Source organism: Leuciscus leuciscus, assembly GCF_965113295.1.
Source record: "Leuciscus leuciscus genome assembly, chromosome: 1".
Lineage (NCBI taxonomy): Eukaryota > Metazoa > Chordata > Actinopteri > Cypriniformes > Leuciscidae > Leuciscus > Leuciscus leuciscus.
This window is the reverse complement of record NC_138725.1, coordinates 33622779-33645568: the sequence shown is the minus strand read 5'-3', so window position 1 is coordinate 33645568 and position 22790 is coordinate 33622779. Positions and strand designations below refer to the sequence as shown.

General features: G+C 38.9%; 2 long non-coding RNA genes across 2 annotated transcripts; both read left to right on the top strand.

The window, feature by feature from the left end:
* The first annotated feature begins 431 nt into the window (after positions 1 to 431).
* Positions 432 to 1118, top strand: LOC309478208. The gene is made up of 3 exons (XR_014198856.1): positions 432 to 511; positions 796 to 984; positions 1056 to 1118. It is a non-coding gene; the product is annotated as an uncharacterized lncRNA (long non-coding RNA).
* A 12954-nt stretch (positions 1119 to 14072) lies between these two features.
* On the top strand, positions 14073 to 22566 carry LOC309478426. The gene is made up of 2 exons (XR_014198985.1): positions 14073 to 14182; positions 22416 to 22566. It is a non-coding gene; the product is annotated as an uncharacterized lncRNA (long non-coding RNA).
* The last annotated feature ends 224 nt before the right edge of the window (positions 22567 to 22790 follow it).

Below are 22790 nucleotides of genomic sequence, written 5' to 3'. Positions count from 1 at the left end.
CTCAATCCAACCAGCAGCCAGCTAGATCCAACCAGCAGCCAGCTAGATCCAGCTAGATCCAACCAGCAGCCATCTAGATCCAACCAGCAGCCAGCTAGATCCAACCAGCAGCCATCTAGATCCAACCAGCAGCCAGCTAGATCCAACCAGCAGCAGAAAGCAACCAAGACAGGAGAAAGAAAAGTTTACACAGGGCACTTCAGGGGGGGGGGGGGGGGGACTCTATCTTTTTTTGAGAAACATCTTGTCTCAGCTCTAAATAGGGCAGAGGCAGCACCATCCAATCCTCCACCAGCATCTGAAGACCCAGATGAACTTTTCCTCCGTAGCCTGTTGCCACAAATCAAAACTCTCACATCTAGAAGGAGGGAAAGAGTGAAATTTGATATAATTTCCCTCACCCCAGCTGAGGAGCTGGCGCTGTCCCTTTAATAAAGGGCGACCTGTGGTCGATGGGATTCCAGGGGCAGTTCGTCAGACTCAGCTACCAAGACAAGTGGCTTAGTAAAATGTAGGTGTATCATATTAATACTTATGATTTATTTATGTTTTCACTGTTTTTGTCAGTGTTTTAATAAAGCACCATTTAAAAAAGGCATTTTGAATGCATTTTACAGTCATTGATTCACTTGTGCAGTATGCATGCTGCTTTGACTGCATATGCTGTGTACTGTAATCTTATTACTAGTACTCTTAGATGTTCCTAATGTCCTTCTTTATTAGTTGTATTTGTTTAAGAATATACATTGAGTATTGAATATGCATGATTATCTTATTGGTTTAATTATCTTGCAGTTGCTGATGGCCACATTGTATTATTGGATCCTCCTGCAACACCACACTCTGTCACAGTTGTAAGTGATTATTGTCTTTAGGTTTCTGTTTGCTAGACCAAGCATCCTTCCTTATTTTCACTGTAGGATGACAATGAAGAGACCACTTCTGCTGTGACAGAAACAGAAAATGTGGGGAGGCCCATTAGAGGTATGATGCATAGAATGAATTCCCCCTTTTTTGCACAAGAGAATAATTAAATTGTCATTGTCATTTTACAGAATATGGCAGGAGATTTTAATACAGATGAGGGTCCATCTACCTCCACACAGAATCTTAGCAGTGTAAGAAATGTTCTGCAGTTCTCCTTCCTCATTTAAATATTTGGTCTGTGTTTGTATTACAGACTTTATCAGTCATGTTTAATTATTCTGTCTTTCTAGTTGTCTGCCAAAGAGCTGTATAAGGTCCACCTTCAAAAGCAAATCAGAAAAAGTGACATGGAGATGGACCTTATACAGCTTCAAATGGAGGAGAAAAGGCTTAACCTAAAAAAAGGCCAGACTTGAATTGCTGGAGCACCAGCTTAAGGTGGGAAACAGTGTGTGAACATTAATCTGTCATTTGTTGAATGAAATCTAAAGCAATAAATACAAATGTCTTTTGTTACAGGAAATAAAGAAACCATGAACAACACTTGACTGTTAACTGGTTTTAATTAAAGTGATTTTGGCAAATCATGTCTCGTACCACCCTGCCATCTCTTTGGTCTACTGGGTTCACTGGGGGTTCCTCTTGGCCATCTTCATCAAGAGAAGGGGAGGGCCCTCTCACCTCTCAGTGTGGCAATGTTGTGAAGAACAACACAAGCAGCTGTGATGTCACATGACCTTTCTGGGTTGACCCTGAGCTCAAGCAGGCACTGAAACCTTGCCTTCAGGATGCCTATGGTCCATGTTCTGCTGTGGGCCAGGTTGAATTGTGCCTGTGGTCCAGGCTCAGGTTCAGGGTAGGGTGTCATCATATAGGGCAGACAGGGGTACCCTCTGTCCCCCAGCAAGTAACCATTGAAGTGTCATATAAAGGTAGTTAAAGTGTATAATTGCATTAAAAAAAACATAAAAAATTAAAATAAAAAAAAACATTGTGTAAGGCAAAATTTGTGGCACAATGATGCCTCCCTAAACATTCTGGCATCATGTACAGACCCTGGCCATTTGGCTTCAACATTAGTGATGAGGTGGGTTGCATCACATATTACCTAGTTAGTGGGGACCAGTAATGAGGGTGATTTAATGGTTTAAACACCCAAACATTTAGCACCCAAAAAATCTATTGTCACCTGCACATTGATGCTATGGATTGACTTCCTATTAACATAGTCTCCTTCATTGACTGAAGGAGCTTTAATGGGAATGTGGGTTTTATTTTAAATTTAATTTCAAAGTGAACTATCCCTTTAAATACCCTGTGTCTACTGGGAAGGGTGGTGGTACCTGGGAAGGGTCGCATTCGATTTCTGCGGAGAGGGAAGGCCTCATCTGCCACAAAGACGTGAGGCTGGGGTCCCAGGTGTTCTGCTCCTGGTAGCAGCGTGTCCTCCGGTAGGCCAAGGGTTCCACTTCGAAGACCGTTACCAAAGGGACAATTAGCCAGAGTCCCACCATCACTGGACTTCCCATAACTGCAACATCTATGATGCGGAAACAGTACCTGGCATCTACAACTGCCAAGAGGACAATAGAGAATGTCCCCTTGTAGTTATAGAATAATGATCCAGAGTTGTTGGGAGCCTGGATCACTACATGTTTCCCATCAATAGAACCAAGACAGTTTGGGAAATTCCAGCGATGGTAGAACTCTGCTGCAATGTCCCTCCAATCTTCTGTGGAAGGAACCGGCATGTAGTCCTCAACCATGGAGTCCCAAATGGCCTTTGACACCTCTGCCACGATACCAGCTACAGTGCTGTGCCCAACCCTGTAGCTGAAGGCAATACTGCGGTATGAATCCCCTGTTGCAAGGAATCTGTGGAAATATGTATTAAGAATTAAAGTATACATTTATATGAAAAGAAAGCATATTAATCTACAATATTGCAGTTAAAAAAATACATTATATATTTATATTTATGTTTATTTTTATAATAACTTAACCGACACATTAAATAAGATTCAATATGTTATATATGTTTCAACATGTTATATATGATTCTTCTTTGGTGCACACAAAGATATAATATATACACACACTTTATAAGTATAAACAAGTATAAATATAAACACACACACACACACACATATACCATAGGCATATATATATATGTATGTATGTAGGCCTATCCCAGATAGCAAGGTGACATTGATTAAATGTTGAAACATATGTGTGTATTTATATACTGATTAAATTAAACGTGATAGTCTTATTCTATATAAAAGCATCTAAATCGATTAAATATTTTAATCAACCTGGTTCAGTTACGCATTTAAATAGGCTTACTTACCGTAAACAAATTGCCAGCCGTTCACCGGGGGAAATGGCTCGTCGGAAACGTGTATTGTCCTTGCAAATCAGGGGACCCACCCTCCGCAGCAGCACATCAAACTGGGTCCTGTCCAGCCTGAAGTACTGCTGGAACCGGACTTCATCCAGCCGCAGCTCATGCACCAGCCGGTGGTACTCGCCGTGCCGACTCCGAGCCCGAATGGTCTCGTGAACCCAGATAGACCGGCGTTTGCGCTTATGCCGTAGATAAACGGCCGCAATGAGAAAAATCGACTTTTGTGTCTCGTTCATCTTCATGCTTCACTTCAGACGTTTTTATGTACGGAGTATATTTATTAAGGGTGTCACGATTCTCCAAATCCTCGATTCGATTACATTTTCGATTCTAAAGTCACGGTTCGATTCGATTCTCGATTTAAAATAAATAAATTGAAAGCACAAGCTATGCCATTTTAAGACTTTTATGCAATATAATAATATCTGACCTTTGTTCGCAATACCACACACTACATTGTCAAATTTAAAACGTTTATTAACAACATAATGTAACAATAACTTATATCTTCAGTCAATTGGAAACTTAAACAATATAACCTATTACCTGGCTATTATAGTCCCGGGGCTCCCTGGACTCCTCAGAGCAGTCACAGGCGAATAGCACGGCGTTTTAAATTGGGTTCCCACAGCGTTTGCAACGCAGTACGAGAGAACGTTCTCGTAAGGGAACGTAGGCTACTTGGTTACTTGCGTAACCTCGGTTCCCTTAGAGATAAGGGAACGAGTACTGCTTTGCCTTGCCGTGCTATTTCGCTCATATCAGGTACTTTTCGCTTCAGTCGATTTAAACCTAAAATCCTTTGGCGAGTCTTTTGTGAATTACACTCTCCAGCCGAGTCCAAATTGGCGCGCTCGAGGTTGGCAGGGCGCCATGCGCTCCCATTGGACCGTACGCCACTGCTAACTTGCCATAGGTTCGTGCAGTTGCCGCAGCATAGACAATCAGCTCGCTCAGACGAGATATGATGCTCTCGCTGTGCAGCTGCAATGTGTTTTAAAATAAAGGCTTCAATATTCTCGAGAAAAGGAGTTTTACCTATTACAGGCAAGCCGAGCTGCCGTGACATGGGGGCGTGGCAGCATCGACGATTCCATTTTTTGATTCGATAATCGAGATTGAGCATTATTTTTGATCGATTTCGATTGACACCCTTAATATTTATATTTAGTATTTTCCCTCCAGAAAGTTTTTTTTTTAGCGGCAAGAAAGCTGATTCGCTGTCTTTTGGATGTCATTCATAAACATTACTAGGCAACCAGTAGTGGGAACGCCCACTAGCGACCTCATCGCCAGCGACTGGCGACTTGCAGCGACAAAGTCGCGTGTAGTGTGAACGCAGCTTAAAGGACAAATCCAGTGAAAAATGAACCTAGGGGTAGGGTAATTAACACATGGTTACCGAGTCGATCGTTCCCTGAGATGCGTTTTCATGATAATCGAATATAAAGTGTTTTATCTTTAAAAACAGATTAGCTCATAACAATAGTATATGGGGCACAGAGTAAGTAAAAGTAAATCGCTATTTAATACCATTAACAAGGCTCAAAATAGTCTCACACTAACACGGTAGCATAATGAGGGTCCATACATGCAAACCGAAGCACTGAGAACTTTGTAAGTGTACAGACAGTTTAATAAGAAGATACTTTATAAAGACAGTACATTACGCGTTTACATGCAGGATCCATTTTGGAAAACAGTCTCGACTAATCGAGTCACGAACGCCGTGCTACGTTAGATTTCACTATGTGTAATTCCTATCGACCAGCTCACTTAGCGCGGCGTTCGTTGCTCGACTAGTCGAGACTGTTTTCCAAAATGGATCCTGCATGTAAACGCGTAATGTACTGTCTTTATAAAGTATCTTCTTATTAAACTGTCAGTACACTTACAAAGTTCTCAATGCTTCGGTTTGCATGTATGGACCCTCATTATGCTACCGTGTTAGTGTGAGACTATTTTGAGCCTTGTTAATGGTATTAAATAGCGATTTACTTTTACTTACTCTGTGCACCATATACTATTGTTATGAGCTAAGGGTGTCACGATTTCGATTTTAAATCGAAATCGATCGAAAATAATGCTCAATCTCGATTATCGAATCAAAAAATGGAATCGTCGATGCTGCCACGCCCCCATGTCACGGCAGCTCGGCTTGCCTGTAATAGGTAAAACTCCTTTTCTCGAGAATATTGAAGCCTTTATTTTAAAACACATTGCAGCTGCACAGCGAGAGCATCATATCTCGTCTGAGCGAGCTGATTGTCTGTGCTGCGGCAACTGCACGAACCATATGGCAAGTTAGCAGTGGCGTACGGTCCAATGGGAGCGCATGGCGCCCTGCCAACCTCGAGCGCGCCAATTTGGACGCGGCTGGAGAGTGTAATTCACAAAAGACTCGCCAAAGGATTTTAGGTTTAAATCGACTCAAGCGAAAAGTACCTGATATGAGCGAAATAGCACGGCAAGGCAAAGCAGTACTCGTTCCCATATCTCTAAGGGAACCGAGGTTACGCAAGTAACCAAGTAGCCTACGTTCCCTTACGAGAACGTTCTCTCGTACTGCGTTGCAAACGCTGTGGGAACCCAATTTAAAACGCCGTGCTATTCGCCTGTGACTGCTCTGAGGAGTCCAGGGAGCCCCGGGACTATAATAGCCAGGTAATAGGTTATATTGTTTAAGTTTCCAATTGACTGAAGATATAAGTTATTGTTACATTATGTTGTTAATAAACGTTTTAAATTTGACAATGTAGTGTGTGGTATTGCGAACAAAGGTCAGATATTATTATATTGCATAAAAGTCTTAAAATGGCATAGCTTGTGCTTTCAATTTATTTATTTTAAATCGAGAATCGAATCGAACCGTGACTTTAGAATCGAAAATGTAATCGAATCGAGGATTTGGAGAATCGTGACACCCTTATTATGAGCTAATCTGTTTTTAAAGATAAAACACTTTATATTCGATTATCATGAAAAAGCATCTCAGGGAACGATCGACTCAGTAACCATGTGTTAATTACCCCTAGGTTCATTTTTCACTGGATTTGTCCTTTAAGAGATCCCCAAACACAAACAGGAGTGCTGTTGACAGCAGTTGAGAGCTCAGAAGGCTTGCGACCACCGCTGCACTCACGCTGTAGAACCACCAGCACCGGGAGAGACTTCCAGAAGAAGCACCGACACACTCACTCGTTGAATGAATCAACACTCTTCAGAGACACCGTCATGAAGACCGATCGGCTCAGAAGAGAAAGACAAGTGCATCCACTTCCGTATTTATACCCGCGCTGCAGGGCGAGCGTGGATGCAAAACTCGCACACCAATGATGACAGACTCCCTAAGCGTGATCCCGATCAGTCGACTACGTCTCCATTCCCTCTTTCAGGGAACGAGGGTTACATATCTAACCAAGACGTGACAGCCTTCCATCCTCTCTTGAAGATGTTCTTCCCTTTTTCTGCAAACAACAAATATTGATTAGAAACATCTGTTTTATTAGCACAGATTACAGCTCAATGATTCACTAGTTCATGTTCCAAGAACACTAGAGAAATGGGCTAGCTGCATATGGCCGCCATGTTGGATTTCCGATCGAGCGAGTTTGTGCAGACGCCAGTGCAGAGAGCCGGAGAAACCAGATAATGATCTTTAATAGTTGTTTAAAGAATATGATACATCACTTAAAATAATACTAAAACACACTTTACTGAACACATGAAGAGTAAATTGACTCGGTCTCGTGGTGCATGAACATACACAATGTCTGATTCCCGGACCAATTATGCCTACTGTAGATATACAAATATGTAATTATAACCAAATTTAAAAAAAAATTATATAGCACAGAAATATATAAAATAAAAATAAACTATCCATCTTAAAAGACTTCAATCTTTTGATTTCTGATCTGCTGCAAATCAGCTACAAGAAGTTTCTTTACGTGATGTCAGAGGATCAGAATTATAGCCTAGTAGAAATATCATGAAACAAAGGTAATAATGACTCACTTTTTTCCAGATCACCCCAGAAGGGCCCTGGCATAGGCGGTGTTTCCCCAATCATGTAGGGACCTGGCATAAAAGAAGATGTGTTTTTATCTCAAAATATCTTAAAGAACAGTTGAGTATTGCAATAAGGGAGATATAATCATCATTCATCTTAAAATGGGGTGATTTTCAGCAGTTTTGAAAGGATGACAACAAAGCTTGTCTCATATTTATTGAAAATGTCCAACAAGCAGGGACTGATCAACGCACGGGCATGTCGGGCGGGCACAGTGTTTTTTTCCGACCTGGGGTTCACGACCCTCACTTGGGGTTGCTAAAGATTTACAAGGGGTTTCCAAGCTCACTCTTGTTTGAGGGTGTTACCAGTTTGACGATAAACCATGATGCAATTTGCGACGTTTAATATTTCAATCATCATTAAAACTGTATTTGAACGCAAGGATTTGAAAAACTCACAGCAAATACTGTCCAGTATTAAGCAAAGTAAGCAACAGTCTCACACTGCATGCAGCGTAGGTTTCGTTTTGTTTTTTAAAAGAATTACGCAAATGGGAGGTTTTACAACCATTACAACCGAGTGCTGAGGGAAACTATGAATGTTTCTCTGAAGGGAACTGACTGCCTTGAGGAAACTTTTGATGGCATTTTCTCTTCACCTTCCCTCCGCGTAACGTGTAGTGTTTATAAGCTGCTTTGTTTACAGAGGTTGCCAGGGAAACAGATTTATTTCTGCAGTTGCATAAGCGCCACCTACTGACAGAGAGTGGATTTACATTTACGTTCTAAAATTATTAATAGGCCTATGTCACGAAAAAATGTAAGACCGGAAGTACGTCTTTTAGTAGGGATACGGCTCTTCCGGTTAGCTTTTTACAATGGCGGAGTCCGATAGATACCACTGGACCAAATCTCTCCGCAACCAGCTAAGTTTTAAAAAATATGAACACATTTAATTGCACACAGCCTCTCTCTGTAATGGTTATGTTCAGTTTGTGGACTCTTATGTTGAGTTTCCTTTGGTTCCTATGTTACTTTCCTGTTTAGTTCATGTTCCATTGTTTATTTGTTTCTAAGTTTACTCATTGGCTAATTGATTACATTCACTTGTGTGTTGTTGTGCTGCTCATATAGCAATACACAACAGAACAAAACAGTTCTTCTCTTAATCCTGTAATTTGATTCTTGCCTTCTTTGTTTTTGTAATTAAAATAAATATGCTGCAGTTGAGATCCTCTGTTCTTAAAAAAAATCCTAAAAGCAATAATTGAACAGATTGCACTATATGGCAGCAAGATATCTGGACCATCTACGGGCCAAGCCAGATTCCACCATATCTTTATGTACACAATATTAATCTTTTACAATGTAATCCTTTTATATTTAATATTTGGCATGTTTGTGTGCTGTTGCTGTTGTGTGCTGTGTGTGTAATAAGCAGTGGAAGTGCGTTGTGGACCTGTCTATAAGCGCTGTTTAAATAACAAAAAATACTGCGCCATTGACTTAAGACCAGGTTTCAGTCGGTCAATGGCTCAGTCTATTTCAGTTCCTTAAAATATCAACTCGCCAACCATGCGCCTGAACACACATCGTTTTCAGACCAGCAGCCCATGGGTACACAGATGGGCGCAAATGCATTTGCTATGTAAACAACGTGGTGCAGTTAACAATAAACAATACTTTTATCAACCTTAGTTAATTATGTAGACGAAATACTCCAAGGCACTCACGTGGTGAAGTAAACAGCCTTTAATAAACTGTTACCAATTTAAGCATCAAGAACGGTAAAACAAACGCTGTCGGCCAACATCGGTTAACAGCATGTAGGCTTCAATGTTATCGTCTAAACCTCTATTAATAAAAATGTCAGACAATGAATAACAAAGCTCTGAAAAGTGTTTTGAATCAATAAATGAACATTTCAGAAGTTTTTATTTTTGACAAATAGCCTATTAAACTAGAAACAAAATGATGAAGATTGGAACTAAGACCGCTTGAAGCACAGCGAGGCTCATGTTGAAACACTGACCACACAGCTATCGTCTGAGCACTGTTTCATGAGCATGAACTTAAGGTCTTACTCTCATGCAAAGCCTCATTGATGTGACATTTTTCTATTGCAATGTTTATGTTGAAATGTTTTCATTATTTATTAAAGAGAATTATGATAATCATAACAATCTACTGAAAAGCCTATATAATTCTTAATTAATGCTGAAACACAAATGCTGCCGACTAACATCAGTTAGCAAGTCCTGACAATTTTACGATAATTTAGTTTAATTTATTTCACTGTTATGTTTCAGTTCATAAATCTAGGCCTACTAACAAATTAAAATAACAAAAAACAGCAAAGCTTGTTTTCAACATTGATAATAATCATAAATGTTCCTTGAGCATCAAATCATCATATTAGCTTTTTTTAAACGTGCTTAAAAAAATAAAACAATAAACATTACTGGTGTGTATCTTGAGACAAAAAAATGGCACTGAAATATTTTAAGAAATGCTTTCAGTTAAAACAGCTCAAACATGAATTTTAGTCTAAGATTAGCTTAAGCTCAAGGGCCCTATCATACACCCGGCGCAACACAGCGCGCGGCGCGGCGCGAGTGTTTTTTGCTAGTTTCAGCCCGACGCAGTTATCATTTTCACGTCCTGCGCCACGTTGTTTAAATAGCAAATGCATTTGGACCCATTTGTGCATCTATGGGCGTGCTGATTGAATTGAATTCAGAAAGTTAGTGATGTTTCTCAAACATCAGACTTCACTACATAAATATATGGGGTTTTTTTTGTTTGTTTGTTTGATGGTGTTTAAAATTTTTTTTTTTACTGCATATTTGAGGAGCCAACAGGAGTAGAGAAGGAAAAATGAAGACTAACACCAGAAACATCAGGCTGAAATGGCCATGAATCAGGGTGGTAATAACTGGAGACTCACCATCTGTCGGCTCGGACTCGAGCGCATCTGTGCCGGCTGGCGGCTCTACAGTGGATGTGTCTGGATGAACCAGTGATTCCTGCTCAGCCACAAGAGGACGCACTTTGGTTCGGGATCAAGCTTAGGGAGTCTGTCATCTTTTAGTATTGATAAAATGAGCCAATGCACACATTGGCGTGCGAGCTTTGCATCCACGCTCCGTCCTGCAGCGCGGGTATAAATACGGAAGTGGATGCACGCACCACTTGTCTTTCTCTTCGGAGCCGATCGGTCTTCATGACGGTGTCTCTGAAGAGTGTTGATTCATTCAACAAGTGAGTGTGTCGGTGCTTCTTCTGGAAGTCTCTCCCGGTGCTGGTGGTTCTACAGCGTGAGTGCAGCGGTGGTTGCATCCCTTCTCAGCTCTCAACTACTGTCAACAGCACTCCTGTTTGTGTTTGGGGATCTCTTATTCCGGTATGGAGATGGATTCGGTCCAACACATCTCCTGAGAAGAGCATGCTTTGGTCGGTGCCGTTAAGAAGTGAGAAAGGGTCCCACTGAAACCTTTCAGAGGCTCCTGGGGCGTATGGCAGACGCAGCCGCAATAGAACGGCTTCCTCCACATGAAGACCGCTTCAGCACTGGCTTCATGGCCGAGTCCCGAGGTGGCCGTGGCCGAGTGGCACGCTCCGAATGACAATCACCTTGGCCTGCTGCCAAACCCTCAGCCCGTGATCAGACCTTTTGTTCCTCCGGGCCTGCCGCCCCTAGAACAAGTGTCCACCAACACCGGCTGAGGGGCCACGTACAACAGGCATGCAGTAAGAAAGAATGGTGGGTTAGTTAGAAAGAAAGAAAGATGGGTTAGTTAGAAAGAAAGAAAGATGGGTTAGTTAGAAAGAAAGAAAGATGGGTTAGTTAGAAAGAAAGAAAGATAGATTAGTTAGAAAGAAAGAAAGATAGATTAGTTAGTTAGAAAGAAAGATGGATTATAGGGCTGGGCGATATGGCCTAAAAAAAAAACTGCGTGAGAAAATGGATGTGTGGCGTGAGAGCGTGTAAAAAGTGACGATTGCGTGAGTCTCACGGCGAGACTCGTACTCACGGCGAGACACCATAAATACTTGTAAATGTTTGTAAGACTGTTAGTGGGGCGGCTAAGCGCAGATTTTCATCAGAATCGATCACTTTGCGATAAAAGCATCAAATTTGGTATGAAGGCTCACAAAGGGGGTCTGATCAGATTTAGGACCGTAGGCGCTCAAAATTTGGCCCCTGGGGGCCATGGTGGCCATTTTGAAAAATGGATATGGATTTCGTAATGGGAAAATGAATTAAAAGCTGCCAGAAACATAAAATGCAATAACACATTTCACCATAAATACATGTAAATATGAGCACACTTTCACATAGAAGGTCTTTAAACTTTGAAATATAAGATATGTTTTAAAAAAAAATTAAAATGGCCACCAAATATGGATTTCATAATGGATAGACGACAGAAATTAACAATTAAAAAAGTTGCACATTAATCAATCTAGTTCATTTTTAAACAAAAAGGAAAAGAGGTTATGATATCTATCAGAAATTATGTACTTTTTAAATGTATATTTAAATATGTAATATTAAATTGTGTGCATATACTAATACGCATCATTTTTACTTGGTAGTTTGTCAGTGACTCCTCCTTATTCAGTCAGTAGGTTTCATCTTGTGGTGGCCACAATTGAATATTATTCTCTTTAAAATCTAGGGAACTGGTGGGATGTTTTACTCTTGACTACAAGTGAGAAAAAGGCAAAGTCAGTTGAATGTGTTTCTCACTGTTACTCAGTAAAAATAGTGTAGGCTAATACTGCAAGTAAGCAAACATAACTCAGACAGGCAAATATAACATATAATAGATTTTAGTCTGCAGGAATTTAGAGTTAGGATTCTGTGAAATAAAGTAGGTGTACATTTCCACAGAATTTAATTTAGGCTGGTTATCTAAACTAGCTGCAATTCATCCTATTTATTTCATTGTAACTCTGTGCTCTTGTACGGCTAGTTTATACCACCCAAAGCTAATCTCAGTCAATTCTTTGCTCTCCAAATGCTCTCACCTTGACTAGAAATATTAATTGTAAGAACTGTTGAGTCCTGCTGGATTATTTACAAGTGGTTTAGTAGGTAGGCCTACACATCACATTGTAGACCGAGTTTTCCTCACAAGAAAAACGTAAATTAGCACGATTAGCATGATTACCACAATTACAATCGATTTAATATTTTTTGTGCCAGTTAAGTGAAATAGAGTAGCCAATATTTTTTAAAGTTATTAGCACACATCTTTTAAGTTAGTAGTAGGGGAGAGCGGGGCACAAAGTAACGCTTTTGACTTTCTCAGTTTGTGTAAATCTACTTATGGTTCAGAGTATTTATTTTTTCCCACATTAATTTCCCACATGTCTAGTACAATTATGTGGTTTTGTTTTATTAATAGAGTATATACTTTTTTTTCTGGATATACCGCAAAAGAATGGAAGTGAAATGTGACAACATGCCCCATAGTACATTGTAACATGTGTGGGGCACATTGTAACATGACATATGACAGCTAAAAAAGTTATCTGATCTAATAAACAAAATATACAAGACAAACTAAAATATTTTCTAAATAAAATAGAATTAAAAAACTTTTTCATATAAAATAATGGCCATTTTTAATAATTAAATATAAACTCATTTTTGAGTTTTGACTACGAACACATGAAAACACAGCTATACAACATAGTTCAAAACAAATAAATAATTAGTAATTTCTGAACATTGACTAACAGTCTTTATTCACCTTTTTCTCACGTTTTCTCAATAAAATTAATAAAAGTATAGAATATAATAGCATATTTCTAATAAGGGCACATTGTAACGCAGTGTTACAACATACCCCGCCTGCACAACTGGGATTTAAACCCTGCTAGTGTCTTCTGCTAGTTAGTGAAGCATTAAAGAACTATCTCAACTGTTAAATAACATATTGGAGATTAAAATAATATCAGATTTGTCTAATTTAAAATTTACACAAAAAATAGAGATGAAAAATTCGCAAAGTGATAGATTTTTGCGCTTAACCGCCCTACTATGTAGGTTGTTTTTTGGCGGGTGTGCTTGTGCTGCCGCGGTCTTATTAATTTGCCATGTTGTTTGTGTATCTCTACTGCCAAACGCACGGGGGAAGGGCTGAGCCCGTTCGGAGCTACGGTAGCCCAGAGGCGAGCGTCGGCGAATGTTAAAGAGAAAAACTATTTTCATTCAAACAAATCGACGTAAACTACACATTCGAGTTAATCGATAAAATCGATTTATCGCCCAGCCCTAATGGATTAGTTATAAAGAACGAAAGATGGGTTAGTTAGAAAGAAAGAAAGATGGATTAATTAGTTAGAAAGAAAGAAAGATGGATTAGTTAGAAAGAAAGAAAAATAGATTAGTTAGTTAGAAAGAAAGATGGATTAGTAAGAAAGAAAGAAAGAAAGAGAAAGAAAGAACGAAAGAAAGAGAAAGAAAGAAAGAAAGATAGATTAGTAAGAAAGAAAGAAAGACAGAGAAAGAAATAAAGAAAGAATGGTGGATTAGTTAGTTAGAAAGAAAGAAAGACTGATTAGTAAGAAAGAAAGAAAGAAAGATGGATAAGTTAGAAAGAAAGAAAGAAAGATGGATAAGTTAGAAAGAAGGACTGATTAGTAAGAAAGAAAGAAAGAAAGAAAGAAAGAAAGAAAAAAGAAAAAAGAAAGAAAGAAAGAAATAAAGAAAGAAAGAAAGAAAGAAAGAAAAAAAGAAGAAAGAAAGAAAGAAAGAAAGAAAGAAAGAAAGAAAGAAAGAAAGAAAGAAAGAAAGAAAGAAAGAAAGAGAAAGATGGATAAGTTAGAAAGAAAGAAAGAAAGAAAGATGGATAAGTTAGAAAGAAAGAAAGACTGATTAGTAAGAAAGAAAGAAAGAAAGAAAGAAAGAAAGAAAGAAAGAAAGAAAGAAAGAAAGAAGAAAAAAAGAAAGAAAGATGGATAAGTTAGAAAGAAAGAAAGACTGATTAGTAAGAAAGAAAGAAAGAAAGAAAAAAAGAAGAAAGAAAGAAAGAAAGAAAGAAAGAAAGAAGAAAGAAAGAAAGAAAGATGGATAAGTTAGAAAGAAAGAAAGACTGATTAGTAAGAAAGAAAGAAAGAAAGAAAGAAAGAAAAAAAGAAGAAAGAAAGAAAGAAAGAAAGAAAGAAAGAAAGAAAGAAAGAAAGAAAGAAAGAAAGAAAGAAAGAAAGAAAGAAGGAAAGTTACTGCATGCCTGTTGTACGTGGCCCCTCAGCCGGTGTTGGTGGACACTTGTTCTAGGGGCGGCTGGCCCGGAGGAACAAAAGGTCTGATCACGGGCTGAGGGTTTGGCGTAAGGCCAGGGTGATTGTCACTCGGAGCGTGCCGCTCGGCCACGGCCACCTCGGGACTCGGCCATGAAGCCAGTGCTGAAGCGGTCTTCATGTGGAGGAATTGCGGCTGCGTCTGCAATACGCCCCAGGAGCCTCTGAAAGGTTTCAGTGGGACCCTTTCTCACTTCTTAACGGCACCGACCAAAGCATGCTCTTCTCAGGAGATGTGTTGGAACGAATCCATCTCCATACCGGAATAAGAGATCTCCAAACACAAACAGGAGTGCTGTTGACAGCAGTTGAGAGCTCAGAAGGCTTGCGACCACCGCTGCACTCACGCTGTAGAACCACCAGCACCGGGAGAGACTTCCAGAAGAAGCACCGACACACTCACTCGTTGAATGAATCAACACTCTTCAGAGACACCGTCATGAAGACCGATCGGCTCAGAAGAGAAAGACAAGTGCATCCACTTCCGTATTTATACCCGCGCTGCAGGGCGAGCGTGGATGCAAAACTCGCACACCAATGATGACAGACTCCCTAAGCGTGATCCCGATCAGTCGACTACGTCTCCATTCCCTCTTTCAGGGAACGAGGGTTACATATCTAACCAAGACGTGACAGCCTTCCATCCTCTCTTGAAGATGTTCTTCCCTTTTTCTGCAAACAACAAATATTGATTAGAAACATCTGTTTTATTAGCACAGATTACAGCTCAATGATTCACTAGTTCATGTTCCAAGAACACTAGAGAAATGGGCTAGCTGCATATGGCCGCCATGTTGGATTTCCGATCGAGCGAGTTTGTGCAGACGCCAGTGCAGAGAGCCGGAGAAACCAGAGAATGATCTTTAATAGTTGTTTAAAGAAAATGATACATCACTTAAAATAATACTAAGATCTATATTACTATTCCATGAGTAAATTTCATTAAATACACTCTGTCCATGAAGAGTAAATTGACTCGGACTCGTGGTGCATGAACATACACAATGTCTGATTCCCAGACCAATTATGCCTACTGTAGATATACAAATATCTAAATATAACTAAAATTAAAAAATAAAATATAGCAGAGAAATATATAAAATTAAAAGAAACTATCCATCTTAAAAGACTTCAATCTTTTGATTTCTGATCTGCTGCAAATCAGCTACAAGAAGTTTCTTTACGTGATGTCAGAGGATCAGAATTATAGCCTAGTAGAAATATCATGAAACAAAGGTAATAATGACTCACTTTTTTCCAGATCACCCCAGAAGGGCCCTGGCATAGGCGGTGTTTCCCCAATCATGTAGGGACCTGGCATAAAAGAAGATGTGTTTTTATCTCAAAATAACTTAAAGAACAGTTGAGTATTGCAATAAGGGAGATATAATCATCATTCATCTTACAATGGGGTGATTTTCAGCAGTTTTGAAAGGATGACAACAAAGCTTGTCTCATATTTATTGAAAATGTCCAACAAGCAGGGACTGATCAACGCACGGGCATGTCGGGCGGGCACAGTGTTTTTTTCCGACCTGGGGTTCACGACCCTCACTTGGGGTTGCTAAAGATTTACAAGGGGTTTCCAAGCTCACTCTTGTTTGAGGGTGTTACCAGTTTGAAGATAAACCATGATGCAATTTGCGACGTTTAATATTTCAATCATCATTAAAACTGTATTTGAACGCAAGGATTTGAAAAACTCACAGCAAATACTGTCCAGTATTAAGCAAAGTAAGCAACAGTCTCACACTGCATGCAGCGTAGGTTTCGTTTTGTTTTTGAAAAGAATTACGCAAATGGGAGGTTTTACAACCATTACAACCGAGTGCTGAGGGAAACTCTATGAATGTTTCTCTGAAGGGAACTGACTGCCTTGAGGAAACTTTTGATGGCATTTTCTCTTCATCTTCCCTCCGCGTAACGTGTAGTGTTTATAAGCTGCTTTGTTTACAGAGGTTGCCAGGGAAACAGATTTATTTCTGCAGTTGCATAAGCGCCACCTACTGACAGAGAGTGGATTTACATTTACGTTCTAAAATTATTAATAGGCCTATGTCACGAAAAAATGTAAGACCGGAAGTACGTCTTTTAGTAGGGATACGGCTCTTCCGGTTAGCTTTTTACAATGGCGGAGTCCGATAGATACCACTGGACCAAATCTCTCCGCAACCAGCTAAGTTTTAAAAAATATGAACACATTTAATTGCACACAGCCTCTCTCTGTAATGGTTATGTTCAGTTTGTGGACTCTTATGTTGAGTTTCCTTTGGTTCCTATGTTACTTTCCTGTTTAGTTCATGTTCCATTGTTTATTTGTTTCTAAGTTTACTCATTGGCTAATTGATTACATTCACTTGTGTGTTGTTGTGCTGCTCATATAGCAATACACAACAGAACAAAACAGTTCTTCTCTTAATCCTGTAATTTGATTCTTGCCTTCTTTGTTTTTGTAATTAAAATAAATATGCTGCAGTTGAGATCCTCTGTTCTTAAAAAAAATCCTAAAAGCAATAATTGAACAGATTGCACTATATGGCAGCAAGATATCTGGACCATCTACGGGCCAAGCCAGATTCCACCATATCTTTATGTACACAATATTAATCTTTTACAATGTAATCCTTTTATATTTAATATTTGGCATGTTTGTGTGCTGTTGCTGTTGTGTGCTGTGTGTGTAATAAGCAGTGGAAGTGCGTTGTGGACCTGTCTATAAGCGCTGTTTAAATAACAAAAAATACTGCGCCATTGACTTAAGACCAGGTTTCAGTCGGTCAATGGCTCAGTCTATTTCAGTTCCTTAAAATATCAACTCGCCAACCATGCGCCTGAACACACATCGTTTTCAGACCAGCAGCCCATGGGTACACAGATGGGCGCAAATGCATTTGCTATGTAAACAACGTGGTGCAGTTAACAATAAACAATACTTTTATCAACCTTAGTTAATTATGTAGACGAAATACTCCAAGGCACTCACGTGGTGAAGTAAACAGCCTTTAATAAACTGTTACCAATTTAAGCATCAAGAACGGTAAAACAAACGCTGTCGGCCAACATCGGTTAACAGCATGTAGGCTTCAATGTTATCGTCTAAACCTCTATTAATAAAAATGTCAGACAATGAATAACAAAGCTCTGAAAAGTGTTTTGAATCAATAAATGAACATTTCAGAAGTTTTTATTTTTGACAAATAGCCTATTAAACTAGAAACAAAATGATGAAGATTGGAACTAAGACCGCTTGAAGCACAGCGAGGCTCATGTTGAAACACTGACCACACAGCTATCGTCTGAGCACTGTTTCATGAGCATGAACTTAAGGTCTTACTCTCATGCAAAGCCTCATTGATGTGACATTTTTCTATTGCAATGTTTATGTTGAAATGTTTTCATTATTTATTAAAGAGAATTATGATAATCATAACAATCTACTGAAAAGCCTATATAATTCTTAATTAATGCTGAAACACAAATGCTGCCGACTAACATCAGTTAGCAAGTCCTGACAATTTTACGATAATTTAGTTTAATTTATTTCACTGTTATGTTTCAGTTCATAAATCTAGGCCTACTAACAAATTAAAATAACAAAAAACAGCAAAGCTTGTTTTCAACATTGATAATAATCATAAATGTTCCTTGAGCATCAAATCATCATATTAGCTTTTTTTAAACGTGCTTAAAAAAATAAAACAATAAACATTACTGGTGTGTATCTTGAGACAAAAAAATGGCACTGAAATATTTTAAGAAATGCTTTCAGTTAAAACAGCTCAAACATGAATTTTAGTCTAAGATTAGCTTAAGCTCAAGGGCCCTATCATACACCCGGCGCAACACAGCGCCAGGCGCGGCGCGGCGCGAGTGTTTTTTGCTAGTTTCAGCCCGACGCAGTTATCATTTTCACGTCCTGCGCCACGTTGTTTAAATAGCAAATGCATTTGGACCCATTTGTGCATCTATGGGCGTGCTGATTGAATTGAATTCAGAAAGTTAGTGATGTTTCTCAAACATCAGACTTCACTACATAAATATATGGGTTTTTTTTTGTTTGTTTGTTTGTTTGTTTGATGGTGTTTAAATTTTTTTTTTTTTCTGCATATTTGAGGAGCCAACAGGAGTAGAGAAGGAAAAATGAAGACTAACACCAGAAACATCAGGCTGAAATGGCCATGAATCAGGGTGGTAATAACTGGAGACTCACCATCTGTCGGCTCGGACTCGAGCGCATCTGTGCCGGCTGGCGGCTCTACAGTGGATGTGTCTGGATGAACCAGTGATTCCTGCTCAGCCACAAGAGGACGCACTTTGGTTCGGGATCAAGCTTAGGGAGTCTGTCATCTTTTAGTATTGATAAAATGAGCCAATGCACACATTGGCGTGCGAGCTTTGCATTTACGCTCGGCCTGCAGCGCGGGTATAAATACGGAAGTGGATGCACGCACCACTTGTCTTTCTCTTCGGAGCCGATCGGTCTTCATGACGGTGTCTCTGAAGAGTGTTGATTCATTCAACAAGTGAGTGTGTCGGTGCTTCTTCTGGAAGTCTCTCCCGGTGCTGGTGGTTCTACAGCGTGAGTGCAGCGGTGGTTGCATCCCTTCTCAGCTCTCAACTACTGTCAACAGCACTCCTGTTTGTGTTTGGGGATCTCTTATTCCGGTATGGAGATGGATTCGGTCCAACACATCTCCTGAGAAGAGCATGCTTTGGTCGGTGCCGTTAAGAAGTGAGAAAGGGTCCCACTGAAACCTTTCAGAGGCTCCTGGGGCGTATGGCAGACGCAGCCGCAATAGAACGGCTTCCTCCACATGAAGACCGCTTCAGCACTGGCTTCATGGCCGAGTCCCGAGGTGGCCGTGGCCGAGTGGCACGCTCCGAATGACAATCACCTTGGCCTGCTGCCAAACCCTCAGCCCGTGATCAGACCTTTTGTTCCTCCGGGCCAGCCGCCCCTAGAACAAGTGTCCACCAACACCGGCTGAGGGGCCACGTACAACAGGCATGCAGTAAGAAAGAATGGTGGGTTAGTTAGAAAGAAAGAAAGATGGGTTAGTTAGAAAGAAAGAAAGATGGGTTAGTTAGAAAGAAAGAAAGATGGGTTAGTTAGAAAGAAAGAAAGATAGATTAGTTAGAAAGAAAGAAAGATAGATTAGTTAGTTAGAAAGAAAGATGGATTATAGGGCTGGGCGATATGGCCTAAAAAAAAAACTACGTGAGAAAATGGATGTGTGGCGTGAGAGCGTGTAAAAAGTGACGATTGCGTGAGTCTCACGGCGAGACTCGTACTCACGGCGAGACACCATAAATACTTGTAAATGTTTGTAAGACTGTTAGTGGGGCGGCTAAGCGCAGATTTTCATCAGAATCGATCACTTTGCGATAAAAGCATCAAATTTGGTATGAAGGCTCACAAAGGGGGTCTGATCAGATTTAGGACCGTAGGCGCTCAAAATTTGGCCCCTGGTGGCCATTTTGAAAAATGGATATGGATTTCGTAATGGGAAAATGAATTAAAAGCTGCCAGAAACATAAAATGCAATAACACATTTCACCATAAATACATGTAAATATGAGCACACTTTCACATAGAAGGTCTTTAAACTTTGAAATATAAGATATGTTTTTAAAAAAAATTAAAATGGCCACCAAATATGGATTTCATAATGGATAGACGACAGAAATTAACAATTAAAAAAGTTGCACATTAATCAATCTAGTTCATTTTTAAACAAAAAGGAAAAGAGGTTATGATATCTATCAGAAATTATGTACTTTTTAAATGTATATTTAAATATGTAATATTAAATTGTGTGCATATACTAATACGCATCATTTTTACTTGGTAGTTTGTCAGTGACTCCTCCTTATTCAGTCAGTAGGTTTCATCTTGTGGTGGCCACAATTGAATATTATTCTCTTTAAAATCTAGGGAACTGGTGGGATGTTTTACTCTTGACTACAAGTGAGAAAAAGGCAAAGTCAGTTGAATGTGTTTCTCACTGTTACTCAGTAAAAATAGTGTAGGCTAATACTGCAAGTAAGCAAACATAACTCAGACAGGCAAATATAACATATAATAGATTTTAGTCTGCAGGAATTTAGAGTTAGGATTCTGTGAAATAAAGTAGGTGTACATTTCCACAGAATTTAATTTAGGCTGGTTATCTAAACTAGCTGCAATTCATCCTATTTATTTCATTGTAACTCTGTGCTCTTGTACGGCTAGTTTATCCCACCCAAAGCTAATCTCAGTCAATTCTTTGCTCTCCAAATGCTCTCACCTTGACTAGAAATATTAATTGTAAGAACTGTTGAGTCCTGCTGGATTATTTACAAGTGGTTTAGTAGGTAGGCCTACACATCACATTGTAGACCGAGTTTTCCTCACAAGAAAAACGTAAATTAGCACGATTAGCATGATTACCACAATTACAATCGATGTAATATTTTTTGTGCCAGTTAAGTGAAATAGAGTAGCCAATATTTTTTAAAGTTATTAGCACACATCTTTTAAGTTAGTAGTAGGGGAGAGCGGGGCACAAAGTAACGCTTTTGACTTTCTCAGTTTGTGTAAATCTACTTATGGTTCAGAGTATTTATTTTTTCCCACATTAATTTCCCACATGTCTAGTACAATTATGTGGTTTTGTTTTATTAATAGAGTATATACTTTTTTTTCTGGATATACCGCAAAAGAATGGAAGTGAAATGTGACAACATGCCCCATAGTACATTGTAACATGTGTGGGGCACATTGTAACATGACATATGACAGCTAAAAAAGTTATCTGATCTAATAAACAAAATATACAAGACAAACTAAAATATTTTCTAAATAAAATAGAATTAAAAAACTTTTTCATATAAAATAATGGCCATTTTTAATAATTAAATATAAACTCATTTTTGAGTTTTGACTACGAACACATGAAAACACAGCTATACAACATAGTTCAAAACAAATAAATAATTAGTAATTTCTGAACATTGACTAACAGTCTTTATTCACCTTTTTCTCACGTTTTCTCAATAAAATTAATAAAAGTATAGAATATAATAGCATATTTCTAATAAGGGCGCATTGTAACGCAGTGTTACAACATACCCCGCCTGCACAACTGGGATTTAAACCCTGCTAGTGTCTTCTGCTAGTTAGTGAAGCATTAAAGAACTATCTCAACTGTTAAATAACATATTGGAGATTAAAATAATATCAGATTTGTCTAATTTTAAATTTACACAAAAAATAGAGATGAAAAATTCGCAAAGTGATAGATTTTTGCGCTTAACCGCCCTACTATGTAGGTTGTTTTTTGGCGGGTGTGCTTGTGCTGCCGCGGTCTTATTAATTTGCCATGTTGTTTGTGTATCTCTACTGCCAAACGCGCGGGGGAAGGGCTGAGCCCGTTCGGAGCTACGGTAGCCCAGAGGCGAGCGTCGGCGAATGTTAAAGAGAAAAACTATTTTCATTCAAACAAATCGACGTAAACTACACATTCGAGTTAATCGATAAAATCGATTTATCGCCCAGCCCTAATGGATTAGTTATAAAGAATGAAAGATGGGTTAGTTAGAAAGAAAGAAAGATGGATTAATTAGTTAGAAAGAAAGATGGATTAGTTAGAAAGAAAGAAAAATAGATTAGTTAGTTAGAAAGAAAGATGGATTAGTAAGAAAGAAAGAAAGAAAGAGAAAGAAAGAACGAAAGAAAGAGAAAGAAAGAAAAAAAGAAAGCTAGATTAGTAAGAAAGAAAGAAAGACAGAGAAAGAAATAAAGAAAGAATGGTGGATTAGTTAGTTAGAAAGAAAGAAAGACTGATTAGTAAGAAAGAAAGAAAGAAAGATGGATAAGTTAGAAAGAAAGAAAGAAAGATGGATAAGTTAGAAAGAAAGAAAGACTGATTAGTAAGAAAGAAAGAAAGAAAGAAAAAAGAAAGAAAGAAAGAAAGAAAGAAAGAAAGAAAAAAAGAAAGAAAGAAAGTAAGAAAGAAAGAAAGAAAGAAAGATGGATAAGTTAGAAAGAAAGAAAGACTGATTAGTAAGAAAGAAAGAAAGAAAGAAAGAAAGAAAGAAAGAGAAAGATGGATAAGTTAGAAAGAAAGAAAGAAAGATGGATAAGTTA